The sequence below is a fragment of the Schistocerca piceifrons genome, chromosome 1 (assembly GCF_021461385.2).
Source record: "Schistocerca piceifrons isolate TAMUIC-IGC-003096 chromosome 1, iqSchPice1.1, whole genome shotgun sequence".
Lineage (NCBI taxonomy): Eukaryota > Metazoa > Arthropoda > Insecta > Orthoptera > Acrididae > Schistocerca > Schistocerca piceifrons.
The window spans coordinates 457220028-457247975 of NC_060138.1; the positions used below are offsets into that span (position 1 = coordinate 457220028).

The 27948-nt window shown below is 53.9% G+C and overlaps 20 non-coding genes across 20 annotated transcripts; all 20 read right to left on the minus strand.

Moving 5' to 3' along the window:
- Nucleotides 1-4081: 4081 nt before the first annotated feature.
- Trnah-gug lies at nt 4082-4153 on the minus strand. The gene has a single exon. It is a non-coding gene; the product is annotated as a tRNA-His (tRNA).
- An 893-nt stretch (nt 4154-5046) lies between these two features.
- Trnal-uag lies at nt 5047-5128 on the minus strand. The gene has a single exon. It is a non-coding gene; the product is annotated as a tRNA-Leu (tRNA).
- Nucleotides 5129-5875: 747 nt separating this feature from the next.
- Nucleotides 5876-5947, minus strand: Trnah-gug. Its single transcript has one exon. It is a non-coding gene; the product is annotated as a tRNA-His (tRNA).
- Nucleotides 5948-7668: 1721 nt separating this feature from the next.
- Nucleotides 7669-7740, minus strand: Trnah-gug. Its single transcript has one exon. It is a non-coding gene; the product is annotated as a tRNA-His (tRNA).
- An 893-nt stretch (nt 7741-8633) lies between these two features.
- Trnal-uag lies at nt 8634-8715 on the minus strand. The gene has a single exon. It is a non-coding gene; the product is annotated as a tRNA-Leu (tRNA).
- A 1589-nt stretch (nt 8716-10304) lies between these two features.
- Trnal-uag lies at nt 10305-10386 on the minus strand. Its single transcript has one exon. It is a non-coding gene; the product is annotated as a tRNA-Leu (tRNA).
- Nucleotides 10387-11133: 747 nt separating this feature from the next.
- Nucleotides 11134-11205, minus strand: Trnah-gug. The gene has a single exon. It is a non-coding gene; the product is annotated as a tRNA-His (tRNA).
- Nucleotides 11206-12927: 1722 nt separating this feature from the next.
- Nucleotides 12928-12999, minus strand: Trnah-gug. Its single transcript has one exon. It is a non-coding gene; the product is annotated as a tRNA-His (tRNA).
- A 386-nt stretch (nt 13000-13385) lies between these two features.
- Nucleotides 13386-13457, minus strand: Trnae-cuc. Its single transcript has one exon. It is a non-coding gene; the product is annotated as a tRNA-Glu (tRNA).
- A 445-nt stretch (nt 13458-13902) lies between these two features.
- Trnal-uag lies at nt 13903-13984 on the minus strand. Its single transcript has one exon. It is a non-coding gene; the product is annotated as a tRNA-Leu (tRNA).
- Nucleotides 13985-14731: 747 nt separating this feature from the next.
- Trnah-gug lies at nt 14732-14803 on the minus strand. The gene has a single exon. It is a non-coding gene; the product is annotated as a tRNA-His (tRNA).
- Nucleotides 14804-16525: 1722 nt separating this feature from the next.
- Nucleotides 16526-16597, minus strand: Trnah-gug. Its single transcript has one exon. It is a non-coding gene; the product is annotated as a tRNA-His (tRNA).
- Nucleotides 16598-18319: 1722 nt separating this feature from the next.
- Nucleotides 18320-18391, minus strand: Trnah-gug. The gene has a single exon. It is a non-coding gene; the product is annotated as a tRNA-His (tRNA).
- Nucleotides 18392-19294: 903 nt separating this feature from the next.
- On the minus strand, nt 19295-19376 carry Trnal-uag. The gene has a single exon. It is a non-coding gene; the product is annotated as a tRNA-Leu (tRNA).
- Nucleotides 19377-20123: 747 nt separating this feature from the next.
- On the minus strand, nt 20124-20195 carry Trnah-gug. The gene has a single exon. It is a non-coding gene; the product is annotated as a tRNA-His (tRNA).
- A 1721-nt stretch (nt 20196-21916) lies between these two features.
- Nucleotides 21917-21988, minus strand: Trnah-gug. Its single transcript has one exon. It is a non-coding gene; the product is annotated as a tRNA-His (tRNA).
- An 893-nt stretch (nt 21989-22881) lies between these two features.
- On the minus strand, nt 22882-22963 carry Trnal-uag. Its single transcript has one exon. It is a non-coding gene; the product is annotated as a tRNA-Leu (tRNA).
- A 747-nt stretch (nt 22964-23710) lies between these two features.
- On the minus strand, nt 23711-23782 carry Trnah-gug. Its single transcript has one exon. It is a non-coding gene; the product is annotated as a tRNA-His (tRNA).
- Nucleotides 23783-26345: 2563 nt separating this feature from the next.
- On the minus strand, nt 26346-26427 carry Trnal-uag. The gene has a single exon. It is a non-coding gene; the product is annotated as a tRNA-Leu (tRNA).
- Nucleotides 26428-27167: 740 nt separating this feature from the next.
- Trnah-gug lies at nt 27168-27239 on the minus strand. The gene has a single exon. It is a non-coding gene; the product is annotated as a tRNA-His (tRNA).
- Between the last annotated feature and the right edge of the window lie 709 nt (nt 27240-27948).

Below are 27948 nucleotides of genomic sequence, written 5' to 3' on the forward strand. Positions count from 1 at the left end.
GGAGGAGACACATTTGGTGAAGAGTTTGTAATCACCATTAAGAAGGGTGATCGGTCTAAGATTGCACAGTTGCCTGGTGACCGGAACCTTTGGAACCAAGACCACAATACCTTCCAGGAAGGACGCAGGGACATCCACACCAGTTAAAATTTCAGTAAAAACGTCAGTCAGGGCAGAGCCAAACAAGTGCCAAAAATGCAGATAAAATTCCGGTGGCAACCCATCAGCGCCCGGTGATTTGTTCTGGGAACACAGTTTTAGGACATCACCCACTTCGTCCACGGTAAAGTTTTCTGTGAGGCGACGGCGATCCGCTACGGATAAGACGTATGGAACGTCGTGGAGAAGCTCGGAAATCGCGGCAGCATCAGTGTATTTCTCACTGAAAAGTTCGATGAAGTGACGGTGGGCCTCGGCAAGAATTGCCGCCTGGTTATCAAGCCGCGCACCGTCAGCTGATTCCAGCTCTGTGACGTAACGTCGCTTTGCGCGCCGGCGTTCGCGCAGCTGATGAAACACGGAAGGCGCTTCATCAGCCAGCGCCCCGGGGGCTCGGCTCCGTACGACAGATCCGCGCAACGATTCCCTTTTCAAATCCAGAAGACGGAGTTTAATACGCCGAATTGTCGCCATCCGAAGAGCGGGATTGTTTGTGTGCAGGTGGATGGCATCATTTAAACAGCTCTCGTAAAATTGCAATGTAGAACGCTCCCAGTGAGCAACATCCTGACTGAATTCCAGGATCGCCTTGCGTAATGCCGGCTTAACAAATTCTACCCACCAAGACAAAGTGGAGGCATATAGACCGCGATATTTTAGCACCCTCTGCCATACACGCACGACAACGGGCGCAAAATGTGGGTGTGAGAGATGTCGCACATTAAACTTCCATAATCGACTGGCGCGGGGTTGATCCGCCAATAGAGAATGAAAGCGGCAGACATACGCACAATGATCGGAAAAAATCACGGGGTGAACAGAGGAGTCCGTAAGACAGTGCTGTTTATCACGAGAAACGTAAATCCTATCGAGCCGACTTCTTCCCGTGGGATAAAAGAAAGTAAAGCCCACGGCCCGCGGGTGTAAATAACACCACTTGTCAATTAAATTCATCTCAGTAACGAGCGTCTGTAATTCTAGGCACTTATATGGCCGTGGCTCCTGATCTCTATCGTCCAGCACGCAATTAAAATCGCCGCCCATGACTAAAGGCAGGTGGGGGCCCTGTAAAAGGTGACAAATGTCACTGCTATAAAACACACGGCGACGTGGCTGCCCGTCGGCACCAGAAGGGGCGTACACGTTAATATATCTTACGTTGTTGATCGTGCAAGCTACACCACGACCGTTAGGAATTGTAGCGACATTACTATAGTCATGACCAACACGAATTAAAATGGCAGTACCACAATTACACTCGACATCAAAGTTCAAGAGTACTTGATAGCCCGGAATGGAGTGAAGTAGATCTATCACAACCTCCTGCAAAAACACTACGTCAGCAGCAATGTAATTTATAAAACCCACAAAACTTGCAAACTTCACTGGCGACTCCAATTTATTAAGATTAATAGTAGCCACAACTGATGGAGGACGTGCTACCATAGACAATAGGGAAAAACAAATAAAACAAATTAGACGGCAGGAGTGGACCCACCCGCCTCCTCCATATCGTCTGCCCAGTCACAACGTTCAGACGGTGCAGCTGAAGTAGGCGATTCGTGTGTGGGAGGTACAGACGCGGAATCCTGCGAAAGGGGACGCGTGCGACGCTGGGGGGTGTCTTCCGCCTTACGCTTAACCGAAAGTTGTGCCGGGTTCGTTGCCTGAGACGTCGTAGTGTCCATTGCAAGAGTTACATCAGAGTGGTGCAACATTTCCTTTAACTGCTGTACAACCTGTTCCCGCCTGTCTGCCGACACACTTGTCGTAGGCGCTGGCTGACTGCTCGCCACAGGACGCTGTGGACGACGCCCCCCCGCAACCGACGGTCGAGATTCGACTACGGGGCGAGGCAAGGGCTTGTGCGCCGGCTTTTGCACAGATTTTTGTTTTTGTTTTGACTTCGGACGGGGAACCTGCTTCCATTCCGGAGACGGGCTGCGTTCTCCGCGAGAAAAAGACCGTGTGTCTAAAATCCGCGAGCTACTGGCACTGCGGAAGCGGTCAGTATTGCCACGCCTGTCTGAAACACTTTCACGCCTGGGCTTTGGTTCCTGTGAGGCAGGAACCGCGTCCGGAAACCCGTGAGGTACGGAAGTGGATGGTGACGAATCCACTACAGCAACAGGGGGGGTAACCACCTGAACGGGTTCTGATCCGGTCCGTTCCGGAGCTTCAGGCACAGCCGGAGGCGGAATCGGTACAGTAGCGGCGGGAACTGACTGAGAAAGTACGGACAAGGATTGAACAGTATCAGAACCGGTGGCAGTGGCATCGACATCCATCGCGACCGCAGCAACTAACGGCGTTTCCGTTTCCGCGGAACGTGCCGGTGAACGGGGAACACCTAACAACACGGCCGCGTACGACGCGTCGTCATCTTGCCCACGGGGCGGTAGCTGCACAGGGCGCCTACGCCTAGGACAATTTTGTCTAAAATGGTCTGTGGCATTGCAATAGGAACACGTTTGCGGCTGACCACTATACGAAATAAAAGCCCGGTGGCCGGCCATAACCAAAAACGAGGGAACGTGCTTCCTCACAATCATCTTTACACTGCGGATACCGTTCTCAACCTGATATATATAAGCGGACGACCACTTTTCTTTTGTAATCGACAAAACTGTGCCATAAGGCATAAGGCTACGAGCGATTGTCTCATTCCTAGTCTCAAACGGCAGATTGAATACCAGAACATTTCGAATACCGAATCCAGCGTTCGACAGAGTCACATTGCTAATTGTCCCATCAGAGTGTTTGAATTTACGTACGCCACCATTTTCACTGACAAGAGCATCACACAATTCCGGACATTTCAATTTTACGAACAAAGAGTTCAGGAACGCGTCTAATTGCAATCCTAGCACTTCACTTTCAGGAATTTGCAAGTCATTTTTCATCCACGAATGAATTTCGAAAGCAGACGGTCGGGTTACGTTTCTATCAAATTCGCACTGGATATTATTTTCTCGGTCTTCAGAATCCATGTTAACTTACAGTTCAGCTGACTACAGCAGCGAAGAAACAGTCACCGCGAAGAACCGTCGCCGACTGCGAAGCACACGTAAACACCGCCCGACACGCCGGAGCGAGCGCGCGATGTGTTCGGGCCCACGACTCCGAAGAGACTGGTGCCTAAAACCAGCGCCTTAGACCGCTCGGCCACGTTACCGTTGGACCAGCAGCGGCAAAACGTTTCGTTTGTACTACAAAGATCACTTCGAAATGGAAGTATCTTGGCAATCGCCGTGCCATGTATTTCCACTGCTCTCCCACTGGAAGCGTCTCTTTAGGCCATCCAACGCAAGAAAAAGCCGTGCCCGCCGTATGGTAGCGACGCCACTTGTCTGTAGCTGTCGCAGTTAAGGAGACAGCGTCAAGAGACGTTTTCGTGCCGTGACCAGGTTTCGAACCTGGGCTTTCCTTAACCACTAAAGTATCGTAGCTGTAACTGTCAGACGGAGTTAGAATGCTCCATGTATCAAACATATGTGAGCTCAAGGAGGTTACACTTGAAGGAAAAGCGGCAAGTTAACGCGATCACATCAAAACCCCCGGCAGCTACGGGATTCGAAACCGCGCCTACAGAGAGACTGGTGCCTTAAACCAGCGCCTTAAAGCGCTCGGCCACGCTACATGCGCTGCTTGGTGCGCCAGTGTTCCTAGCATTTGTAGAAACAGTGCACGCCACAGCTTCCTGTTCTGCCGGGACTGGCTGCTCATCCATCGCACTTCAAACGACTGCCCTTTTCGACTACAGAGAGCAGCGGACGTCTGCGCTCTGGGAGGCGACATTACGTGTTGGGGATGAAGTGGTAGTGCTAACTGCGGCCTGCGGAACACGAGTGAAAAAATCAAGAGAGTACTGTCATTTCGAGTACTCGCCATTGCAACGGCAGCAAGGCAAAACTTTCAAAATTGCCGTGACCAGGATTCGAACCTGGGTTATTGCGGCCACAACGCAATGTCCTAACCACTAGACGATCACGGCCATGGCCACGGAGGCGCCCGCGAAGGCAGCTGGCTGCAATGCAAGTGGCGATACCCAGCAAAGCCTAGGCCAAGGTGTACGCCACAGCAGTGTCAGACACGGTCTCCATCACATGTATACGAGCAAATGAACGTGCCTGTGCTGTCAGGACTCTAACTACAGTGGTTAGCTGCATTCACCTCCGTGGCAATGTCTTGCAGTCCTCCAAGCCTCTTGACTACAGGTACCGGTATGTGGCTCGATAACAAGTGGATAGACGCCGCATCTCTCTCGCCGTCAGGTGTTGCCGCGAGTCATACTTAACGTAGCTTTCTGCACGCGTCAGCGTAGCGTCAGTCGAGTCAAGTCGAATAAGAGGAGCTACAAAAACGCGCAATTCCGGTATCGGGAACCGAAGCGTGGCCTCCTGGGTGAGATCCAGGTACCCTAGCCACTAGAACACACCGGATAACGACGGCAGTGCTCCTTCCAGCGAACGCAGCAGCCGCCCACGGTTAACTGACGACAACTGTAAAAAATCCACTCTCTCGCGTTATAGAACGGCGTGCTCCGGACGCATTTCGTGGAGACGAACGCCAGCAATGATGAGAGCAAAAGGTGCCTACAAATCCTGTCGTTGCACCACGCACTGTTCTACGACAATTCACCAAGCAGACGCTCACGCGTTGTTGTGTTGTTTCCTTTGCGGGCAATGAGTGCATCTGCCTTCGACACAGGAAACATTACACGTTCGGCAGCTGTGGGATTGGAACCCACGCCTCCGAAGAGAATGGTGCCTGAAACCAGCGCCTTAGACCGCTCGGCCACGCTACCTACACAACACGCGCGTCACAAGAGCTGCGTCCTACCCCACGAGAACACACCGCAACGGCACAAAAATGAGACGTAAAAAGTGGCAACGGTGGGATTCGAACCCACGCCTCCGGAGAGACTGGTGCCTAAAACCAGCGCCTTAGACCGCTCGGCCATGTTCCCGTAGGATCAGCAGCGGCAAAACGTTTCGTTTGTACTACAAAGATCACTTCGAAATGGAAGTATCTTGGCAATCGCCGTGCCATGTATTTCCACTGCTCTCCCACTGGAAGCGTCTCTTTAGGCCATCCAACGCAAGAAAAAGCCGTGCCCGCCGTATGGTAGCGACGCCACTTGTCTGTAGCTGTCGCAGTTAAGGAGACAGCGTCAAGAGACGTTTTCGTGCCGTGACCAGGTTTCGAACCTGGGCTTTCCTTAACCACTAAAGTATCGTAGCTGTAACTGTCAGACGGAGTTAGAATGCTCCATGTATCAAACATATGTGAGCTCAAGGAGGTTACACTTGAAGGAAAAGCGGCAGGTTAACGCGATCACATCAAAACCCCCGGCAGCTACGGGATTCGAAACCGCGCCTACAGAGAGACTGGTGCCTTAAACCAGCGCCTTAAAGCGCTCGGCCACGCTACATGCGCTGCTTGGTGCGCCAGTGTTCCTAGCATTTGTAGAAACAGTGCACGCCACAGCTTCCTGTTCTGCCGGGACTGGCTGCTCATCCATCGCACTTCAAACGACTGCCCTTTTCGACTACAGAGAGCAGCGGACGTCTGCGCTCTGGGAGGCGACATTACGTGTTGGGGATGAAGTGGTAGTGCTAACTGCGGCCTGCGGAACACGAGTGAAAAAATCAAGAGAGTACTGTCATTTCGAGTACTCGCCATTGCAACGGCAGCAAGGCAAAACTTTCAAAATTGCCGTGACCAGGATTCGAACCTGGGTTATTGCGGCCACAACGCAATGTCCTAACCACTAGACGATCACGGCCATGGCCACGGAGGCGCCCGCGAAGGCAGCTGGCTGCAATGCAAGTGGCGATACCCAGCAAAGCCTAGGCCAAGGTGTACGCCACAGCAGTGTCAGACACGGTCTCCATCACATGTATACGAGCAAATGAACGTGCCTGCGCTGTCAGGACTCTAACTACAGTGGTTAGCTGCATTCACCTCCGTGGCAATGTCTTGCAGTCCTCCAAGCCTCTTGACTACAGGTACCGGTATGTGGCTCGATAACAAGTGGATAGACGCCGCATCTCTCTCGCCGTCAGGTGTTGCCGCGAGTCATACTTAACGTAGCTTTCTGCACGCGTCAGCGTAGCGTCAGTCGAGTCAAGTCGAATAAGAGGAGCTACAAAAACGCGCAATTCCGGTATCGGGAACCGAAGCGTGGCCTCCTGGGTGAGATCCAGGTACCCTAGCCACTAGACCACACCGGATAACGACGGCAGTGCTCCTTCCAGCGAACGCAGCAGCCGCCCACGGTTAACTGACGACAACTGTAAAAAATCCACTCTCTCGCGTTATAGAACGGCGTGCTCCGGACGCATTTCGTGGAGACGAACGCCAGCAATGATGAGAGCAAACGGTGCCTACAAATCCTGTCGTTGCACCACGCACTGTTCTACGACAATTCACCAAGCAGACGCTCACGCCCTGTTGTGCTGTTTCCTTTGCGGGCAATGAGTGCATCTGCCTTCGACACAGGAAACATTACACGTTCGGCAGCTGTGGGATTGTAACCCACGCCTCCGAAGAGAATGGTGTCTGAAACCAGCGCCTTAGACCGGTCGGCCACGCTACCTACACAACACGCGCGTCACAAGAGCTGCGTCCTACCCCACGAGAACACACCGCAACGGCACAAAAATGAGACGTAAAAAGTGGCAAGGGTGGGATTCGAACCCATGCCTCCGGAGAGACTGGTGCCTAAAACCAGCGCCTTAGACCGCTCGGCCACGTTACCGTTGGATCAGCAGCGGCAAAACGTTTCCTTTGTACTACAAAGATCACTTCGAAATGGAAGTATCTTGGCAATCGCCGTGCCATGTCTTTCCACTGCTCTCCCACTGGAAGCGTCTCTTTAGGCCATCCACAGCAAGAAAAAGCCGTGCCCGCCGTATGGTAACGACGCCACTTGTCTGTAGCTGTCGCAGTTAAGGAGACAGCGTCAAGAGACGTTTTCGTGCCGTGATCAGGTTTCGAACCTGGGCTTTCCTTAACCACTAAAGTATCGTAGCTGTAACTGTCAGGCGGAGCTAGAATGCTCCATGTATCAAACATATGTGAGCTCAAGGAGGTTACACTTGAAGGAAAAGCGGCAGGTTAACGCGATCACATCAAAACCCCCGGCAGCTACGGGATTCGAAACCGCGCCTACAGAGAGACTGGTGCCTTAAACCAGCGCCTTAAAGCGCTCGGCCACGCTACATGCGCTGCTTGGTGCGCCCGTGTTCCTAGCATTTGTAGAAACAGTGCACGCCACAGCTTCCTGTTCTGCTGGGACTGGCTGCTCATCCATCGCACTTCAACCGACTGCCCTTTTCGACTACAGAGAGCAGCGGACGTCTGCGCTCTGGGAGGCGACATTACGTGTTGGGGTGAAGTGGTAGTGCTAACTGCGGCCTGCGGTACACGAGTGAAAAAATCAAGAGAGTACTGTAATTTCGAGTACTCGCCATTGCAACGGCAGCAAGGCAAAACTTTCAAAATTGCCGTGACCAGGATTCGAACCTGGGTTATTGCGGCCACAACGCAATGTCCTAACCACTAGACGATCACGGCCATGGCCACGGAGGCGCCCGCGAAGGCAGCTGGCTGCAATGCAAGCGGCGATACCCAGCAAAGCCTAGGCCAAGGTGTACGCCACAGCAGTGTCAGACACGGTCTCCATCACATGTATACGAGCAAATGAACGTGCCTGCGCTGTCAGGACTCTAACTACAGTGGTTAGCTGCATTCACCTCCGTGGCAATGTCTTGCAGTCCTCCAAGCCTCTTGACTACAGGTACCGGTATGTGGCTCGATAACAAGTGGATAGACGCCGCATCTCTCTCGCCGTCAGGTGTTGCCGCGAGTCATACTTTACGTAGCTTTCTGCACGCGTCAGCGTAGCGTCAGTCGAGTCAAGTCGAATAAGAGGAGCAACAAAAACGCGCAATTCCGGTATCGGGAACCGAAGCGTGGCCTCCTGGGTGAGATCCAGGTACCCTAGCCACTAGACCACACCGGATAACGACGGCAGTGCTCCTTCCAGCGAACGCAGCAGCCGCCCACGGTTAACTGACGACAACTGTAAAAAATCCACTCTCTCGCGTTATAGAACGGCGTGCTCCGGACGCATTTCGTGGAGACGAACGCCAGCAATGATGAGAGCAAACGGTGCCTACAAATCCTGTCGTTGCACCACGCACTGTTCTACGACAATTCACCAAGCAGACGCTCACGCCTTGTTGTGCTGTTTCCTTTGCGGGCAATGAGTGCATTTGCCTTCGACACAGGAAACATTACACGTTCGGCAGCTGTGGGGTTGGAACCCACGCCTCCGAAGAGAATGGTGTCTGAAACCAGCGCCTTAGACCGGTCGGCCACGCTACCTACACAACACGCGCGTCACAAGAGCTGCGTCCTACCCCACGAGAACACACCGCAACGGCACAAAAATGAGACGTAAAAAGTGGCAACGGTGGGATTCGAACCCACGCCTCCGGAGAGACTGGTGCCTAAAACCAGCGCCTTAGACCGCTCGGCCACGTTACCGTTGGACCAGCAGCGGCAAAACGTTTCGTTTGTACTACAAAGATCACTTCGAAATGGAAGTATCTTGGCAATCGCCGTGCCATGTATTTCCACTGCTCTCACACTGGAAGCGTCTCTTTAGGCCATCCACAGCAAGAAAAAGCCGTGCCCGCCGTATGGTAGCGACGCCACTTGTCTGTAGCTGTCGCAGTTAAGGAGACAGCGTCAAGAGACGTTTTCGTGCCGTGACCAGGTTTCGAACCTGGGCTTTCCTTAACCACTAAAGTATCGTAGCTGTAACTGTCAGACGGAGTTAGAATGCTCCATGTATCAAACATATGTGAGCTCAAGGAGGTTACACTTGAAGGAAAAGCGGCAGGTTAACGCGATCACATCAAAACCCCCGGCAGCTACGGGATTCGAAACCGCGCCTACAGAGAGACTGGTGCCTTAAACCAGCGCCTTAAAGCGCTCGGCCACGCTACATGCGCTGCTTGGTGCGCCAGTGTTCCTAGCATTTGTAGAAACAGTGCACGCCACAGCTTCCTGTTCTGCTGGGTCTGGCTGCTCATCCATCGCACTTCAACCGACTGCCCTTTTCGACTACAGAGAGCAGCGGACGTCTGCGCTCTGGGAGGCGACATTACGTGTTGGGGATGAAGTGGTAGTGCTAATTGCGGCCGCAACGCAATGTCCTAACCACTAGACGATCACGGCCATGGCCACGGAGGCGCCCGCGAAGGCAGCTGGCTGCAATGCAAGTGGCGATACCCAGCAAAGCCTAGGCCAAGGTGTACGCCACAGCAGTGTCAGACACGGACTCCATCACATGTATACGAGCAAATCAACGTGCCTGCGCTGTCAGGACTCTAACTACAGTGGTTAGCTGCATTCACCTCCGTGGCAATGTCTTGCAGTCCTCCAAGCCTCTTGACTACAGGTACCGGTATGTGGCTCGATAACAAGTGGATAGACGCCCCATCTCTCTCGCCGTTAGGTGTTGCCGCGAGTCATACTTAACGTAGCTTTCTGCACGTGTCAGCGTAGCGTCAGTCGAGTCAAGTCGAATAAGAGGCGCAACAAAAACGCGCAATTCCGGTACCGGGAATCGAAGCCGGGCCTCCTGGGTGAGATCCAGGTACCCTAGCCACTAGACCACACCGGATAACGACGGCAGTGCTCTTTCCAGCGAACGCAGCAGCCGCCCACGGTTAAGTGACGACAACTGTAAAAAATCCACTCTCTCGCGTTATAGAACGGCGTGCTCCGGACGCATTTCGTGGAGACGAACGCCAGCAATGATGAGAGCAAAAGGTGCCTACAAATCCTGTCGTTGCACCACGCACTGTTCTACGACAATTCACCAAGCAGACGCTCACGCGTTGTTGTGTTGTTTCCTTTGCGGGCAATGAGTGCATCTGCCTTCGACACAGGAAACATTACACGTTCGGCAGCTGTGGGATTGGAACCCACGCCTCCGAAGAGAATGGTGCCTGAAACCAGCGCCTTAGACCGCTCGGCCACGCTACCTACACAACACGCGCGTCACAAGAGCTGCGTCCTACCCCACGAGAACACACCGCAACGGCACAAAAATGAGACGTAAAAAGTGGCAACGGTGGGATTCGAACCCACGCCTCCGGAGAGACTGGTGCCTAAAACCAGCGCCTTAGACCGCTCGGCCACGTTACCGTTGGACCAGCAGCGGCAAAACGTTTCGTTTGTACTACAAAGATCACTTCGAAATGGAAGTATCTTAGCAATCGCCGTGCCATGTATTTCCACTGCTCTCCCACTGGAAGCGTCTCTTTAGGCCATCCACAGCAAGAAAAAGCCGTGCCCGCCGTATGGTAGCGACGCCACTTGTCTGTAGCTGTCGCAGTTAAGGAGACAGCGTCAAGAGACGTTTTCGTGCCGTGACCAGGTTTCGAACTTGGGCTTTCCTTAACCACTAAAGTATCGTAGCTGTAACTGTCAGACGGAGTTAGAATGCTCCATGTATCAAACATATGTGAGCTCAAGGAGGTTACACTTGAAGGAAAAGCGGCAGGTTAACGCGATCACGTCAAAACCCCCGGCAGCTACGGGATTCGAAACCGCGCCTACAGAGAGACTGGTGCCTTAAACCAGCGCCTTAAAGCGCTCGGCCACGCTACATGCGCTGCTTGGTGCGCCAGTGTTCCTAGCATTTGTAGAAACAGTGCACGCCACAGCTTCCTGTTCTGCCGGGACTGGCTGCTCATCCATCGCACTTCAAACGACTGCCCTTTTCGACTACAGAGAGCAGCGGACGTCTGCGCTCTGGGAGGCGACATTACGTGTTGGGGATGAAGTGGTAGTGCTAACTGCGGCCTGCGGAACACGAGTGAAAAAATCAAGAGAGTACTGTCATTTCGAGTACTCGCCATTGCAACGGCAGCAAGGCAAAACTTTCAAAATTGCCGTGACCAGGATTCGAACCTGGGTTATTGCGGCCACAACGCAATGTCCTAACCACTAGACGATCACGGCCATGGCCACGGAGGCGCCCGCGAAGGCAGCTGGCTGCAATGCAAGTGGCGATACCCAGCAAAGCCTAGGCCAAGGTGTACGCCACAGCAGTGTCAGACACGGTCTCCATCACATGTATACGAGCAAATGAACGTGCCTGCGCTGTCAGGACTCTAACTACAGTGGTTAGCTGCATTCACCTCCGTGGCAATGTCTTGCAGTCCTCCAAGCCTCTTGACTACAGGTACCGGTATGTGGCTCGATAACAAGTGGATAGACGCCGCATCTCTCTCGCCGTCAGGTGTTGCCGCGAGTCATACTTAACGTAGCTTTCTGCACGCGTCAGCGTAGCGTCAGTCGAGTCAAGTCGAATAAGAGGAGCTACAAAAACGCGCAATTCCGGTATCGGGAACCGAAGCGTGGCCTCCTGGGTGAGATCCAGGTACCCTAGCCACTAGACCACACCGGATAACGACGGCAGTGCTCCTTCCAGCGAACGCAGCAGCCGCCCACGGTTAACTGACGACAACTGTAAAAAATCCACTCTCTCGCGTTATAGAACGGCGTGCTCCGGACGCATTTCGTGGAGACGAACGCCAGCAATGATGAGAGCAAACGGTGCCTACAAATCCTGTCGTTGCACCACGCACTGTTCTACGACAATTCACCAAGCAGACGCTCACGCCTTGTTGTGCTGTTTCCTTTGCGGGCAATGAGTGCATCTGCCTTCGACACAGGAAACATTACACGTTCGGCAGCTGTGGGATTGTAACCCACGCCTCCGAAGAGAATGGTGTCTGAAACCAGCGCCTCAGACCGGTCGGCCACGCTACCTACACAACACGCGCGTCACAAGAGCTGCGTCCTACCCCACGAGAACACACCGCAACGGCACAAAAATGAGACGTAAAAAGTGGCAGGGGTGGGATTCGAACCCATGCCTCCGGAGAGACTGGTGCCTAAAACCAGCGCCTTAGACCGCTCGGCCACGTTACCGTTGGATCAGCAGCGGCAAAACGTTTCCTTTGTACTACAAAGATCACTTCGAAATGGAAGTATCTTGGCAATCGCCGTGCCATGTATTTCCACTGCTCTCCCACTGGAAGCGTCTCTTTAGGCCATCCAACGCAAGAAAAAGCCGTGCCCGCCGTATGGTAGCGACGCCACTTGTCTGTAGCTGTCGCAGTTAAGGAGACAGCGTCAAGAGACGTTTTCGTGCCGTGATCAGGTTTCGAACCTGGGCTTTCCTTAACCACTAAAGTATCGTAGCTGTAACTGTCAGGCGGAGCTAGAATGCTCCATGTATCAAACATATGTGAGCTCAAGGAGGTTACACTTGAAGGAAAAGCGGCAGGTTAACGCGATCACATCAAAACCCCCGGCAGCTACGGGATTCGAAACCGCGCCTACAGAGAGACTGGTGCCTTAAACCAGCGCCTTAAAGCGCTCGGCCACGCTACATGCGCTGCTTGGTGCGCCCGTGTTCCTAGCATTTGTAGAAACAGTGCACGCCACAGCTTCCTGTTCTGCTGGGACTGGCTGCTCATCCATCGCACTTCAAACGACTGCCCTTTTCGACTACAGAGAGCAGCGGACGTCTGCGCTCTGGGAGGCGACATTACGTGTTGGGGATGAAGTGGTAGTGCTAACTGCGGCCTGCGGAACACGAGTGAAAAAATCAAGAGAGTACTGTCATTTCGAGTACTCGCCATTGCAACGGCAGCAAGGCAAAACTTTCAAAATTGCCGTGACCAGGATTCGAACCTGGGTTATTGCGGCCACAACGCAATGTCCTAACCACTAGACGATCACGGCCATGGCCACGGAGGCGCCCGCGAAGGCAACTGGCTGCAATGCAAGTGGCGATACCCAGCAAAGCCTAGGCCAAGGTGTACGCCACAGCAGTGTCAGACACGGTCTCCATCACATGTATACGAGCAAATGAACGTGCCTGCGCTGTCAGGACTCTAACTACAGTGGTTAGCTGCATTCACCTCCGTGGCAATGTCTTGCAGTCCTCCAAGCCTCTTGACTACAGGTACCGGTATGTGGCTCGATAACAAGTGGATAGACGCCGCATCTCTCTCGCCGTCAGGTGTTGCCGCGAGTCATACTTAACGTAGCTTTCTGCACGCGTCAGCGTAGCGTCAGTCGAGCAAAGTCGAGACAAGTCGCATAGGAGGAGCAAGAAAAACGCGCAAGTCCGGTACCGGGAATCGAACCCGGGCCTCCTCGTTGAGAGCCAGGTATCCTAGCCACTAGACCAAACCGGATAACGACGGCAGTGCTCTTTCCAGCGAACGCAGCAGCCGCCCACGGTTAAGTGACGACAACTGTAAAAAATCCACTCTCTCGCGTTATAGAACGGCGTGCTCCGGACGCATTTCGTGGAGACGAACGCCAGCAATGATGAGAGCAAAAGGTGCCTACAAATCCTGTCGTTGCACCACGCACTGTTCTACGACAATTCACCAAGCAGACGCTCACGCGTTGTTGTGTTGTTTCCTTTGCGGGCAATGAGTGCATCTGCCTTCGACACAGGAAACATTACACGTTCGGCAGCTGTGGGATTGGAACCCACGCCTCCGAAGAGAATGGTGCCTGAAACCAGCGCCTTAGACCGCTCGGCCACGCTACCTACACAACACGCGCGTCACAAGAGCTGCGTCCTACCCCACGAGAACACACCGCAACGGCACAAAAATGAGACGTAAAAAGTGGCAACGGTGGGATTCGAACCCACGCCTCCGGAGAGACTGGTGCCTAAAACCAGCGCCTTAGACCGCTCGGCCACGTTACCGTTGGACCAGCAGCGGCAAAACGTTTCGTTTGTACTACAAAGATCACTTCGAAATGGAAGTATCTTGGCAATCGCCGTGCCATGTATTTCCACTGCTCTCCCACTGGAAGCGTCTCTTTAGGCCATCCACAGCAAGAAAAAGCCGTGCCCGCCGTATGGTAGCGACGCCACTTGTCTGTAGCTGTCGCAGTTAAGGAGACAGCGTCAAGAGACGTTTTCGTGCCGTGACCAGGTTTCGAACCTGGGCTTTCCTTAACCACTAAAGTATCGTAGCTGTAACTGTCAGACGGAGTTAGAATGCTCCATGTATCAAACATATGTGAGCTCAAGGAGGTTACACTTGAAGGAAAAGCGGCAGGTTAACGCGATCACATCAAAACCCCCGGCAGCTACGGGATTCGAAACCGCGCCTACAGAGAGACTGGTGCCTTAAACCAGCGCCTTAAAGCGCTCGGCCACGCTACATGCGCTGCTTGGTGCGCCAGTGTTCCTAGCATTTGTAGAAACAGTGCACGCCACAGCTTCCTGTTCTGCTGGGACTGGCTGCTCATCCATCGCACTTCAAACGACTGCCCTTTTCGACTACAGAGAGCAGCGGACGTCTGCGCTCTGGGAGGCGACATTACGTGTTGGGGATGAAGTGGTAGTGCTAACTGCGGCCTGCGGAACACGAGTGAAAAAATCAAGAGAGTACTGTCATTTCGAGTACTCGCCATTGCAACGGCAGCAAGGCAAAACTTCCAAAATTGCCGTGACCAGGATTCGAACCTGGGTTATTGCGGCCACAACGCAATGTCCTAACCACTAGACGATCACGGCCATGGCCACGGAGGCGCCCGCGAAGGCAGCTGGCTGCAATGCAAGTGGCGATACCCAGCAAAGCCTAGGCCAAGGTGTACGCCACAGCAGTGTCAGACACGGTCTCCATCACATGTATACGAGCAAATGAACGTGCCTGCGCTGTCAGGACTCTAACTACAGTGGTTAGCTGCATTCACCTCCGTGGCAATGTCTTGCAGTCCTCCAAGCCTCTTGACTACAGGTACCGGTATGTGGCTCGATAACAAGTGGATAGACGCCGCATCTCTCTCGCCGTCAGGTGTTGCCGCGAGTCATACTTAACGTAGCTTTCTGCACGCGTCAGCGTAGCGTCAGTCGAGTCAAGTCGAATAAGAGGAGCTACAAAAACGCGCAATTCCGGTATCGGGAACCGAAGCGTGGCCTCCTGGGTGAGATCCAGGTACCCTAGCCACTAGACATCACCGGATAACGACGGCAGTGCTCCTTCCAGCGAACGCAGCAGCCGCCCACGGTTAACTGACGACAACTGTAAAAAATCCACTCTCTCGCGTTATAGAACGGCGTGCTCCGGACGCATTTCGTGGAGACGAACGCCAGCAATGATGAGAGCAAACGGTGCCTACAAATCCTGTCGTTGCACCACGCACTGTTCTACGACAATTCACCAAGCAGACGCTCACGCCTTGTTGTGCTGTTTCCTTTGCGGGCAATGAGTGCATCTGCCTTCGACACAGGAAACATTACACGTTCGGCAGCTGTGGGATTGTAACCCACGCCTCCGAAGAGAATGGTGTCTGAAACCAGCGCCTTAGACCGGTCGGCCACGCTACCTACACAACACGCGCGTCACAAGAGCTGCGTCCTACCCCACGAGAACACACCGCAACGGCACAAAAATGAGACGTAAAAAGTGGCAAGGGTGGGATTCGAACCCATGCCTCCGGAGAGACTGGTGCCTAAAACCAGCGCCTTAGACCGCTCGGCCACGTTACCGTTGGATCAGCAGCGGCAAAACGTTTCCTTTGTACTACAAAGATCACTTCGAAATGGAAGTATCTTGGCAATCGCCGTGCCATGTCTTTCCACTGCTCTCCCACTGGAAGCGTCTCTTTAGGCCATCCACAGCAAGAAAAAGCCGTGCCCGCCGTATGGTAGCGACGCCACTTGTCTGTAGCTGTCGCAGTTAAGGAGACAGCGTCAAGAGACGTTTTCGTGCCGTGATCAGGTTTCGAAACTGGGCTTTCCTTAACCACTAAAGTATCGTAGCTGTAACTGTCAGGCGGAGCTAGAATGCTCCATGTATCAAACATATGTGAGCTCAAGGAGGTTACACTTGAAGGAAAAGCGGCAGGTTAACGCGATCACATCAAAACCCCCGGCAGCTGCGGGATTCGAAACCGCGCCTACAGAGAGACTGGTGCCTTAAACCAGCGCCTTAAAGCGCTCGGCCACGCTACATGCGCTGCTTGGTGCGCCCGTGTTCCTAGCATTTGTAGAAACAGTGCACGCCACAGCTTCCTGTTCTGCTGGGACTGGCTGCTCATCCATCGCACTTCAAACGACTGCCCTTTTCGACTACAGAGAGCAGCGGACGTCTGCGCTCTGGGAGGCGACATTACGTGTTGGGGATGAAGTGGTAGTGCTAACTGCGGCCTGCGGAACACGAGTGAAAAAATCAAGAGAGTACTGTCATTTCGAGTACTCGCCATTGCAACGGCAGCAAGGCAAAACTTTCAAAATTGCCGTGACCAGGATTCGAACCTGGGTTATTGCGGCCACAACGCAATGTCCTAACCACTAGACGATCACGGCCATGGCCACGGAGGCGCCCGCGAAGGCAGCTGGCTGCAATGCAAGTGGCGATACCCAGCAAAGCCTAGGCCAAGGTGTACGCCACAGCAGTGTCAGACACGGTCTCCATCACATGTATACGAGCAAATGAACGTGCCTGCGCTGTCAGGACTCTAACTACAGTGGTTAGCTGCATTCACCTCCGTGGCAATGTCTTGCAGTCCTCCAAGCCTCTTGACTACAGGTACCGGTATGTGGCTCGATAACAAGTGGATAGACGCCGCATCTCTCTCGCCGTCAGGTGTTGCCGCGAGTCATACTTAATGTAGCTTTCTGCACGCGTCAGCGTAGCGTCAGTCGAGTCAAGTCGAATAAGAGGAGCTACAAAAACGCGCAATTCCGGTATCGGGAACCGAAGCGTGGCCTCCTGGGTGAGATCCAGGTACCCTAGCCACTAGACCACACCGGATAACGACGGCAGTGCTCCTTCCAGCGAACGCAGCAGCCGCCCACGGTTAACTGACGACAACTGTAAAAAATCCACTCTCTCGCGTTATAGAACGGCGTGCTCCGGACGCATTTCGTGGAGACGAACGCCAGCAATGATGAGAGCAAACGGTGCCTACAAATCCTGTCGTTGCACCACGCACTGTTCTACGACAATTCACCAAGCAGACGCTCACGCCTTGTTGTGCTGTTTCCTTTGCGGGCAATGAGTGCATCTGCCTTCGACACAGGAAACATTACACGTTCGGCAGCTGTGGGATTGTAACCCACGCCTCCGAAGAGAATGGTGTCTGAAACCAGCGCCTTAGACCGGTCGGCCACGCTACCTACACAACACGCGCGTCACAAGAGCTGCGTCCTACCCCACGAGAACACACCGCAACGGCACAAAAATGAGACGTAAAAAGTGGCAAGGGTGGGATTCGAACCCATGCCTCCGGAGAGACTGGTGCCTAAAACCAGCGCCTTAGACCGCTCGGCCACGTTACCGTTGGATCAGCAGCGGCAAAACGTTTCCTTTGTACTACAAAGATCACTTCGAAATGGAAGTATCTTGGCAATCGCCGTGCCATGTCTTTCCACTGCTCTCCCACTGGAAGCGTCTCTTTAGGCCATCCACAGCAAGAAAAAGCCGTGCCCGCCGTATGGTAGCGACGCCACTTGTCTGTAGCTGTCGCAGTTAAGGAGACAGCGTCAAGAGACGTTTTCGTGCCGTGATCAGGTTTCGAACCTGGGCTTTCCTTAACCACTAAAGTATCGTAGCTGTAACTGTCAGGCGGAGCTAGAATGCTCCATGTATCAAACATATGTGAGCTCAAGGAGGTTACACTTGAAGGAAAAGCGGCAGGTTAACGCGATCACATCAAAACCCCCGGCAGCTACGGGATTCGAAACCGCGCCTACAGAGAGACTGGTGCCTTAAACCAGCGCCTTAAAGCGCTCGGCCACGCTACATGCGCTGCTTGGTGCGCCCGTGTTCCTAGCATTTGTAGAAACAGTGCACGCCACAGCTTCCTGTTCTGCTGGGACTGGCTGGTCATCCATCGCACTTCAAACGACTGCCCTTTTCGACTACAGAGAGCAGCGGACGTCTGCGCTCTAGGAGGCGACATTACGTGTTGGGGATGAAGTGGTAGTGCTAACTGCGGCCTGCGGAACACGAGTGAAAAAATCAAGAGAGTACTGTCATTTCGAGTACTCGCCATTGCAACGGCAGCAAGGCAAAACTTTCAAAATTGCCGTGACCAGGATTCGAACCTGGGTTATTGCGGCCACAACGCAATGTCCTAACCACTAGACGATCACGGCCATGGCCACGGAGGCGCCCGCGAAGGCAGCTGGCTGCAATGCAAGTGGCGATACCCAGCAAAGCCTAGGCCAAGGTGTACGCCACAGCAGTGTCAGACACGGTCTCCATCACATGTATACGAGCAAATGAACGTGCCTGCGCTGTCAGGACTCTAACTACAGTGGTTAGCTGCATTCACCTCCGTGGCAATGTCTTGCAGTCCTCCAAGCCTCTTGACTACAGGTACCGGTATGTGGCTCGATAACAAGTGGATAGACGCCGCATCTCTCTCGCCGTCAGGTGTTGCCGCGAGTCATACTTAACGTAGCTTTCTGCACGCGTCAGCGTAGCGTCAGTCGAGCAAAGTCGAGACAAGTCGCATAGGAGGAGCAAGAAAAACGCGCAAGTCCGGTACCGGGAATCGAAGCCGGGCCTCCTCGTTGAGAGCCAGGTATCCTAGCCACTAGACCAAACCGGATAACGACGGCAGTGCTCTTTCCAGCGAACGCAGCAGCCGCCCACGGTTAAGTGACGACAACTGTAAAAAATCCACTCTCTCGCGTTATAGAACGGCGTGCTCCGGACGCATTTCGTGGAGACGAACGCCAGCAATGATGAGAGCAAAAGGTGCCTACAAATCCTGTCGTTGCACCACGCACTGTTCTACGACAATTCACCAAGCAGACGCTCACGCGTTGTTGTGTTGTTTCCTTTGCGGGCAATGAGTGCATCTGCCTTCGACACAGGAAACATTACACGTTCGGCAGCTGTGGGATTGGAACCCACGCCTCCGAAGAGAATGGTGCCTGAAACCAGCGCCTTAGACCGCTCGGCCACGCTACCTACACAACACGCGCGTCACAAGAGCTGCGTCCTACCCCACGAGAACACACCGCAACGGCACAAAAATGAGACGTAAAAAGTGGCAACGGTGGGATTCGAACCCACGCCTCCGGAGAGACTGGTGCCTAAAACCAGCGGCTTAGACCGCTCGGCCACGTTACCGTTGGATCAGCAGCGGCAAAACGTTTCGTTTGTACTACAAAGATCACTTCGAAATGGAAGTATCTTGGCAATCGCCGTGCCATGTATTTCCACTGCTCTCCCACTGGAAGCGTCTCTTTAGGCCATCCACAGCAAGAAAAAGCCGTGCCCGCCGTATGGTAGCGACGCCACTTGTCTGTAGCTGTCGCAGTTAAGGAGACAGCGTCAAGAGACGTTTTCGTGCCGTGACCAGGTTTCGAACCTGGGCTTTCCTTAACCACTAAAGTATCGTAGCTGTAACTGTCAGGCGGAGCTAGAATGCTCCATGTATCAAACATATGTGAGCTCAAGGAGGTTACACTTGAAGGAAAAGCGGCAGGTTAACGCGATCACATCAAAACCCCCGGCAGCTACGGGATTCGAAACCGCGCCTACAGAGAGACTGGTGCCTTAAACCAGCGCCTTAAAGCGCTCGGCCACGCTACATGCGCTGCTTGGTGCGCCAGTGTTCCTAGCATTTGTAGAAACAGTGCACGCCACAGCTTCCTGTTCTGCCGGGACTGGCTGCTCATCCATCGCACTTCAAACGACTGCCCTTTTCGACTACAGAGAGCAGCGGACGTCTGCGCTCTGGGAGGCGACATTACGTGTTGGGAATGAAGTGGTAGTGCTAACTGCGGCCTGCGGAACACGAGTGAAAAAATCAAGAGAGTACTGTCATTTCGAGTACTCGCCATTGCAACGGCAGCAAGGCAAAACTTTCAAAATTGCCGTGACCAGGATTCGAACCTGGGTTATTGCGGCCACAACGCAGTGTCCTAACCACTAGACGATCACGGCCATGGCCACGGAGGCGCCCGCGAAGGCAGCTGGCTGCAATGCAAGTGGCGATACCCAGCAAAGCCTAGGCCAAGGTGTACGCCACAGCAGTGTCAGACACGGTCTCCATCACATGTATACGAGCAAATGAACGTGCCTGCGCTGTCAGGACTCTAACTACAGTGGTTAGCTGCATTCACCTCCGTGGCAATGTCTTGCAGTCCTCCAAGCCTCTTGACTACAGGTACCGGTATGTGGCTCGATAACAAGTGGATAGACGCCGCATCTCTCTCGCCGTCAGGTGTTGCCGCGAGTCATACTTAACGTAGCTTTCTGCACGCGTCAGCGTAGCGTCAGTCGAGTCAAGTCGAATAAGAGGAGCTACAAAAACGCGCAATTCCGGTATCGGGAACCGAAGCGTGGCCTCCTGGGTGAGATCCAGGTACCCTAGCCACTAGACCACACCGGATAACGACGGCAGTGCTCCTTCCAGCGAACGCAGCAGCCGCCCACGGTTAACTGACGACAACTGTAAAAAATCCACTCTCTCGCGTTATAGAACGGCGTGCTCCGGACGCATTTCGTGGAGACGAACGCCAGCAATGATGAGAGCAAACGGTACCTACAAATCCTGTCGTTGCACCACGCACTGTTCTACGACAATTCACCAAGCAGACGCTCACGCCTTGTTGTGCTGTTTCCTTTGCGGGCAATGAGTGCATCTGCCTTCGACACAGGAAACATTACACGTTCGGCAGCTGTGGGATTGTAACCCACGCCTCCGAAGAGAATGGTGTCTGAAACCAGCGCCTTAGACCGGTCGGCCACGCTACCTACACAACACGCGCGTCACAAGAGCTGCGTCCTACCCCACGAGAACACACCGCAACGGCACAAAAATGAGACGTAAAAAGTGGCAAGGGTGGGATTCGAACCCATGCCTCCGGAGAGACTGGTGCCTAAAACCAGCGCCTTAGACCGCTCGGCCACGTTACCGTTGGATCAGCAGCGGCAAAACGTTTCCTTTGTACTACAAAGATCACTTCGAAATGGAAGTATCTTGGCAATCGCCGTGCCATGTCTTTCCACTGCTCTCCCACTGGAAGCGTCTCTTTAGGCCATCCACAGCAAGAAAAAGCCGTGCCCGCCGTATGGTAGCGACGCCACTTGTCTGTAGCTGTCGCAGTTAAGGAGACAGCGTCAAGAGACGTTTTCGTGCCGTGATCAGGTTTCGAACCTGGGCTTTCCTTAACCACTAAAGTATCGTAGCTGTAACTGTCAGGCGGAGCTAGAATGCTCCATGTATCAAACATATGTGAGCTCAAGGAGGTTACACTTGAAGGAAAAGCGGCAGGTTAACGCGATCACATCAAAACCCCCGGCAGCTACGGGATTCGAAACCGCGCCTACAGAGAGACTGGTGCCTTAAACCAGCGCCTTAAAGCGCTCGGCCACGCTACATGCGCTGCTTGGTGCGCCCGTGTTCCTAGCATTTGTAGAAACAGTGCACGCCACAGCTTCCTGTTCTGCTGGGACTGGCTGCTCATCCATCGCACTTCAACCGACTGCCCTTTTCGACTACAGAGAGCAGCGGACGTCTGCGCTCTGGGAGGCGACATTACGTGTTGGGGTGAAGTGGTAGTGCTAACTGCGGCCTGCGGTACACGAGTGAAAAAATCAAGAGAGTACTGTCATTTCGAGTACTCGCCATTGCAACGGCAGCAAGGCAAAACTTTCAAAATTGCCGTGACCAGGATTCGAACCTGGGTTATTGCGGCCACAACGCAATGTCCTAACCACTAGACGATCACGGCCATGGCCACGGAGGCGCCCGCGAAGGCAGCTGGCTGCAATGCAAGTGGCGATACCCAGCAAAGCCTAGGCCAAGGTGTACGCCACAGCAGTGTCAGACACAGTCTCCATCACATGTATACGAGCAAATGAACGTGCCTGCGCTGTCAGGACTCTAACTACAGTGGTTAGCTGCATTCACCTCCGTGGCAATGTCTTGCAGTCCTCCAAGCCTCTTGACTACAGGTACCGGTATGTGGCTCGATAACAAGTGGATAGACGCCGCATCTCTCTCGCCGTGAGGTGTTGCCGCGAGTCATACTTTACGTAGCTTTCTGCACGCGTCAGCGTAGCGTCAGTCGAGTCAAGTCGAATAAGAGGAGCAACAAAAACGCGCAATTCCGGTATCGGGAACCGAAGCGTGGCCTCCTGGGTGAGATCCAGGTACCCTAGCCACTAGACCACACCGGATAACGACGGCAGTGCTCCTTCCAGCGAACGCAGCAGCCGCCCACGGTTAACTGACGACAACTGTAAAAAATCCACTCTCTCGCGTTATAGAACGGCGTGCTCCGGACGCATTTCGTGGAGACGAACGCCAGCAATGATGAGAGCAAAAGGTGCCTACAAATCCTGTCGTTGCACCACGCACTGTTCTACGACAATTCACCAAGCAGACGCTCACGCGTTGTTGTGTTGTTTCCTTTGCGGGCAATGAGTGCATCTGCCTTCGACACAGGAAACATTACACGTTCGGCAGCTGTGGGATTGGAACCCACGCCTCCGAAGAGAATGGTGCCTGAAACCAGCGCCTTAGACCGCTCGGCCACGCTACCTACACAACACGCGCGTCACAAGAGCTGCGTCCTACCCCACGAGAACACACCGCAACGGCACAAAAATGAGACGTAAAAAGTGGCAACGGTGGGATTCGAACCCACGCCTCCGGAGAGACTGGTGCCTAAAACCAGCGCCTTAGACCGCTCGGCCACGTTACCGTTGGACCAGCAGCGGCAAAACGTTTCGTTTGTACTACAAAGATCACTTCGAAATGGAAGTATCTTGGCAATCGCCGTGCCATGTATTTCCACTGCTCTCCCACTGGAAGCGTCTCTTTAGGCCATCCACAGCAAGAAAAAGCCGTGCCCGCCGTATGGTAGCGACGCCACTTGTCTGTAGCTGTCGCAGTTAAGGAGACAGCGTCAAGAGACGTTTTCGTGCCGTGACCAGGTTTCGAACCTGGGCTTTCCTTAACCACTAAAGTATCGTAGCTGTAACTGTCAGACGGAGTTAGAATGCTCCATGTATCAAACATATGTGAGCTCAAGGAGGTTACACTTGAAGGAAAAGCGGCAGGTTAACGCGATCACATCAAAACCCCCGGTAGCTACGGGATTCGAAACCGCGCCTACAGAGAGACTGGTGCCTTAAACCAGTGCCTTAAAGCGCTCGGCCACGCTACATGCGCTGCTTGGTGCGCCAGTGTTCCTAGCATTTGTAGAAACAGTGCACGCCACAGCTTCCTGTTCTGCCGGGACTGGCTGCTCATCCATCGCACTTCAAACGACTGCCCTTTTCGACTACAGAGAGCAGCGGACGTCTGCGCTCTGGGAGGCGACATTACGTGTTGGGGATGAAGTGGTAGTGCTAACTGCGGCCTGCGGAACACGAGTGAAAAAATCAAGAGAGTACTGTCATTTCGAGTACTCGCCATTGCAACGACAGCAAGGCAAAACTTTCAAAATTGCCGTGACCAGGATTCGAACCTGGGTTATTGCGGCCACAACGCAATGTCCTAACCACTAGACGATCACGGCCATGGCCACGGAGGCGCCCGCGAAGGCAGCTGGCTGCAATGCAAGTGGCGATACCCAGCAAAGCCTAGGCCAAGGTGTACGCCACAGCAGTGTCAGACACGGTCTCCATCACATGTATACGAGCAAATGAACGTGCCTGCGCTGTCAGGACTCTAACTACAGTGGTTAGCTGCATTCACCTCCGTGGCAATGTCTTGCAGTCCTCCAAGCCTCTTGACTACAGGTACCGGTATGTGGCTCGATAACAAGTGGATAGACGCCGCATCTCTCTCGCCGTCAGGTGTTGCCGCGAGTCATACTTAACGTAGCTTTCTGCACGCGTCAGCGTAGCGTCAGTCGAGTCAAGTCGAATAAGAGGAGCTACAAAAACGCGCAATTCCGGTATCGGGAACCGAAGCGTGGCCTCCTGGGTGAGATCCAGGTACCCTAGCCACTAGACCACACCGGATAACGACGGCAGTGCTCCTTCCAGCGAACGCAGCAGCCGCCCACGGTTAACTGACGACAACTGTAAAAATCCACTCTCTCGCGTTATAGAACGGCGTGCTCCGGACGCATTTCGTGGAGACGAACGCCAGCAATGATGAGAGCAAACGGTGCCTACAAATCCTGTCGTTGCACCACGCACTGTTCTACGACAATTCACCAAGCAGACGCTCACGCCTTGTTGTGCTGTTTCCTTTGCGGGCAATGAGTGCATCTGCCTTCGACACAGGAAACATTACACGTTCGGCAGCTGTGGGATTGTAACCCACGCCTCCGAAGAGAATGGTGTCTGAAACCAGCGCCTTAGACCGGTCGGCCACGCTACCTACACAACACGCGCGTCACAAGAGCTGCGTCCTACCCCACGAGAACACACCGCAACGGCACAAAAATGAGACGTAAAAAGTGGCAAGGGTGGGATTCGAACCCATGCCTCCGGAGAGACTGGTGCCTAAAACCAGCGCCTTAGACCGCTCGGCCACGTTACCGTTGGATCAGCAGCGGCAAAACGTTTCCTTTGTACTACAAAGATCACTTCGAAATGGAAGTATCTTGGCAATCGCCGTGCCATGTCTTTCCACTGCTCTCCCACTGGAAGCGTCTCTTTAGGCCATCCACAGCAAGAAAAAGCCGTGCCCGCCGTATGGTAGCGACGCCACTTGTCTGTAGCTGTCGCAGTTAAGGAGACAGCGTCAAGAGACGTTTTCGTGCCGTGATCAGGTTTCGAACCTGGGCTTTCCTTAACCACTAAAGTATCGTAGCTGTAACTGTCAGGCGGAGCTAGAATGCTCCATGTATCAAACATATGTGAGCTCAAGGAGGTTACACTTGAAGGAAAAGCGGCAGGTTAACGCGATCACATCAAAACCCCCGGCAGCTACGGGATTCGAAACCGCGCCTACAGAGAGACTGGTGCCTTAAACCAGCGCCTTAAAGCGCTCGGCCACGCTACATGCGCTGCTTGGTGTGCCAGTGTTCCTAGCATTTGTAGAAACAGTGCACGCCACAGCTTCCTGTTCTGCCGGGACTGGCTGCTCATCCATCGCACTTCAACCGACTGCCCTTTTCGACTACAGAGAGCAGCGGACGTCTGCGCTCTGGGAGGCGACATTACGTGTTGGGGATGAAGTGGTAGTGCTAATTGCGGCCACAACGCAATGTCCTAACCACTAGACGATCACGGCCATGGCCACGGAGGCGCCCGCGAAGGCAGCTGGCTGCAATGCAAGTGGCGATACCCAGCAAAGCCTAGGCCAAGGTGTACGCCACAGCAGTGTCAGACACGGACTCCATCACATGTATACGAGCAAATGAACGTGCCTGCGCTGTCAGGACTCTAACTACAGTGGTTAGCTGCATTCACCTCCGTGGCAATGTCTTGCAGTCCTCCAAGCCTCTTGACTACAGGTACCGGTATGTGGCTCGATAACAAGTGGATAGACGCCCCATCTCTCTCGCCGTTAGGTGTTGCCGCGAGTCATACTTAACGTAGCTTTCTGCACGCGTCAGCGTAGCGTCAGTCGAGTCAAGTCGAATAAGAGGCGCAACAAAAACGCGCAATTCCGGTACCGGGAATCGAAGCCGGGCCTCCTGGGTGAGATTCAGGTACCCTAGCCACTAGACCACACCGGATAACGACGGCAGTGCTCTTTCCAGCGAACGCAGCAGCCGCCCACGGTTAACTGACGACAACTGTAAAAAATCCACTCTCTCGCGTTATAGAACGGCGTGCTCCGGATGCATTTCGTGGAGACGAACGCCAGCAATGATGAGAGCAAAAGGTGCCTACAAATCCTGTCGTTGCACCACGCACTGTTCTACGACAATTCACCAAGCAGACGCTCACGCGTTGTTGTGTTGTTTCCTTTGCGGGCAATGAGTGCATCTGCCTTCGACACAGGAAACATTACACGTTCGGCAGCTGTGGGACTGGAACCCACGCCTCCGAAAAGAATGGTGCCTGAAACCAGCGCCTTAGACCGCTCGGCCACTCTACCTACACAACAGGCGCGTCACAAGAGCTGCGTCCTACCCCACGAGAACACACCGCAACGGCACAAAAATGAGACGTAAAAAGTGGCAACGGTGGGATTCGAACCCACGCCTCCGGAGAGACTGGTGCCTAAAACCAGCGCCTTACACCGCTCGGCCACGTTACCGTTGGAGCAGCTGCGACAAATCGTTTCGTTTGTACTACAAAGATCACTTCGAAATGGAAGTATCTTGGCAATCGCCGTGCCATGTATTTCCACTGCTCTCCCACTGGAAGCGTCTCTTTAGGCCATCCACAGCAAGAAAAAGCCGTGCCCGCCGTATGGTAGCGACGCCACTTGTCTGTAGCTGTCGCAGTTAAGGAGACAGCGTCAAGAGACGTTTTCGTGCCGTGACCAGGTTTCGAACCTGGGCTTTCCTTAACCACTAAAGTATCGTAGCTGTAACTGTCAGGCGGAGCTAGAATGCTCCATGTATCAAACATATGTGAGCTCAAGGAGGTTACACTTGAAGAAAAAGCGGCATGTTAACGCGATCACATCAAAACCCCCGGCAGCTACGGGATTCGAAACCGCGCCTACAGAGAGACTGGTGCCTTAAACCAGCGCCTTAAAGCGCTCGGCCACGCTACATGCGCTGCTTGGTGCGCCAGTGTTCCTAGCATTTGTAGAAACAGTGCACGCCACAGCTTCCTGTTCTGCTGGGACTGGCTGCTCATCCATCGCACTTCAAACGACTGCCCTTTTCGACTACAGAGAGCAGCGGACGTCTGCGCCCTGGGAGGCGACATTAGGGATGAAGTGGTAGTGCTAACTGCGGCCTGCGGAACACGAGTGAAAAAATCAAGAGAGTACTGTCATTTCGAGTACTCGCCATTGCAACGGCAGCAAGGCAAAACTTTCAAAATTGCCGTGACCAGGATTCGAACCTGGGTTATTGCGGCCACAACGCAATGTCCTAACCACTAGACGATCTCGGCCATGGCCACGGAGGCGCCCGCGAAGGCAGCTGGCTGCAATGCAAGTGGCGATACCCAGCAAAGCCTAGGCCAAGGTGTACGCCACAGCAGTGTCAGACACGGTCTCCATCACATGTATACGAGCAAATGAACGTGCCTGCGCTGTCAGGACTCTAACTACAGTGGTTAGCTGCATTCACCTCCGTGGCAATGTCTTGCAGTCCTCCAAGCCTCTTGACTACAGGTACCGGTATGTGGCTCGATAACAAGTGGATAGACGTCGCATCTCTCTCGCCGGCAGGTGTTGCCGCGAGTCATACTTAACGTAGCTTTCTGTACGCGTCAGCGTAGCGTCAGTCGAGACAAGTCGCATAAGAGGAGCAACAAATCCGCGCAATTCCGGTTCGCAGGGCACAGACCACCAGGTGTCCTGCATGCCGGAGACCTCGTTCGTCGGCGTGGGATCGAGGCGCGACTCGGCAAGGGTGCTTCGCCGCGCCCCTGGGTAACCGGGGCGTGTTCTGCCAAACCCAGGAGGTGGTGACATCGCCTGATCCAGGTTAGATGGGTCCAGACCGCTGAACGACTGGGTGACCGACCCACCACCTGAGTAGGAGTGGGTCCTTGGCCGACAGGTGGAAGCTCGGGCTAGTAAGCGGCGAAGGGCGAGAGGTGCATCCGCCTCTCCGGAGTGCGGGGTGCACTTGCCGAGGAGCGTCGAGTGAAATCG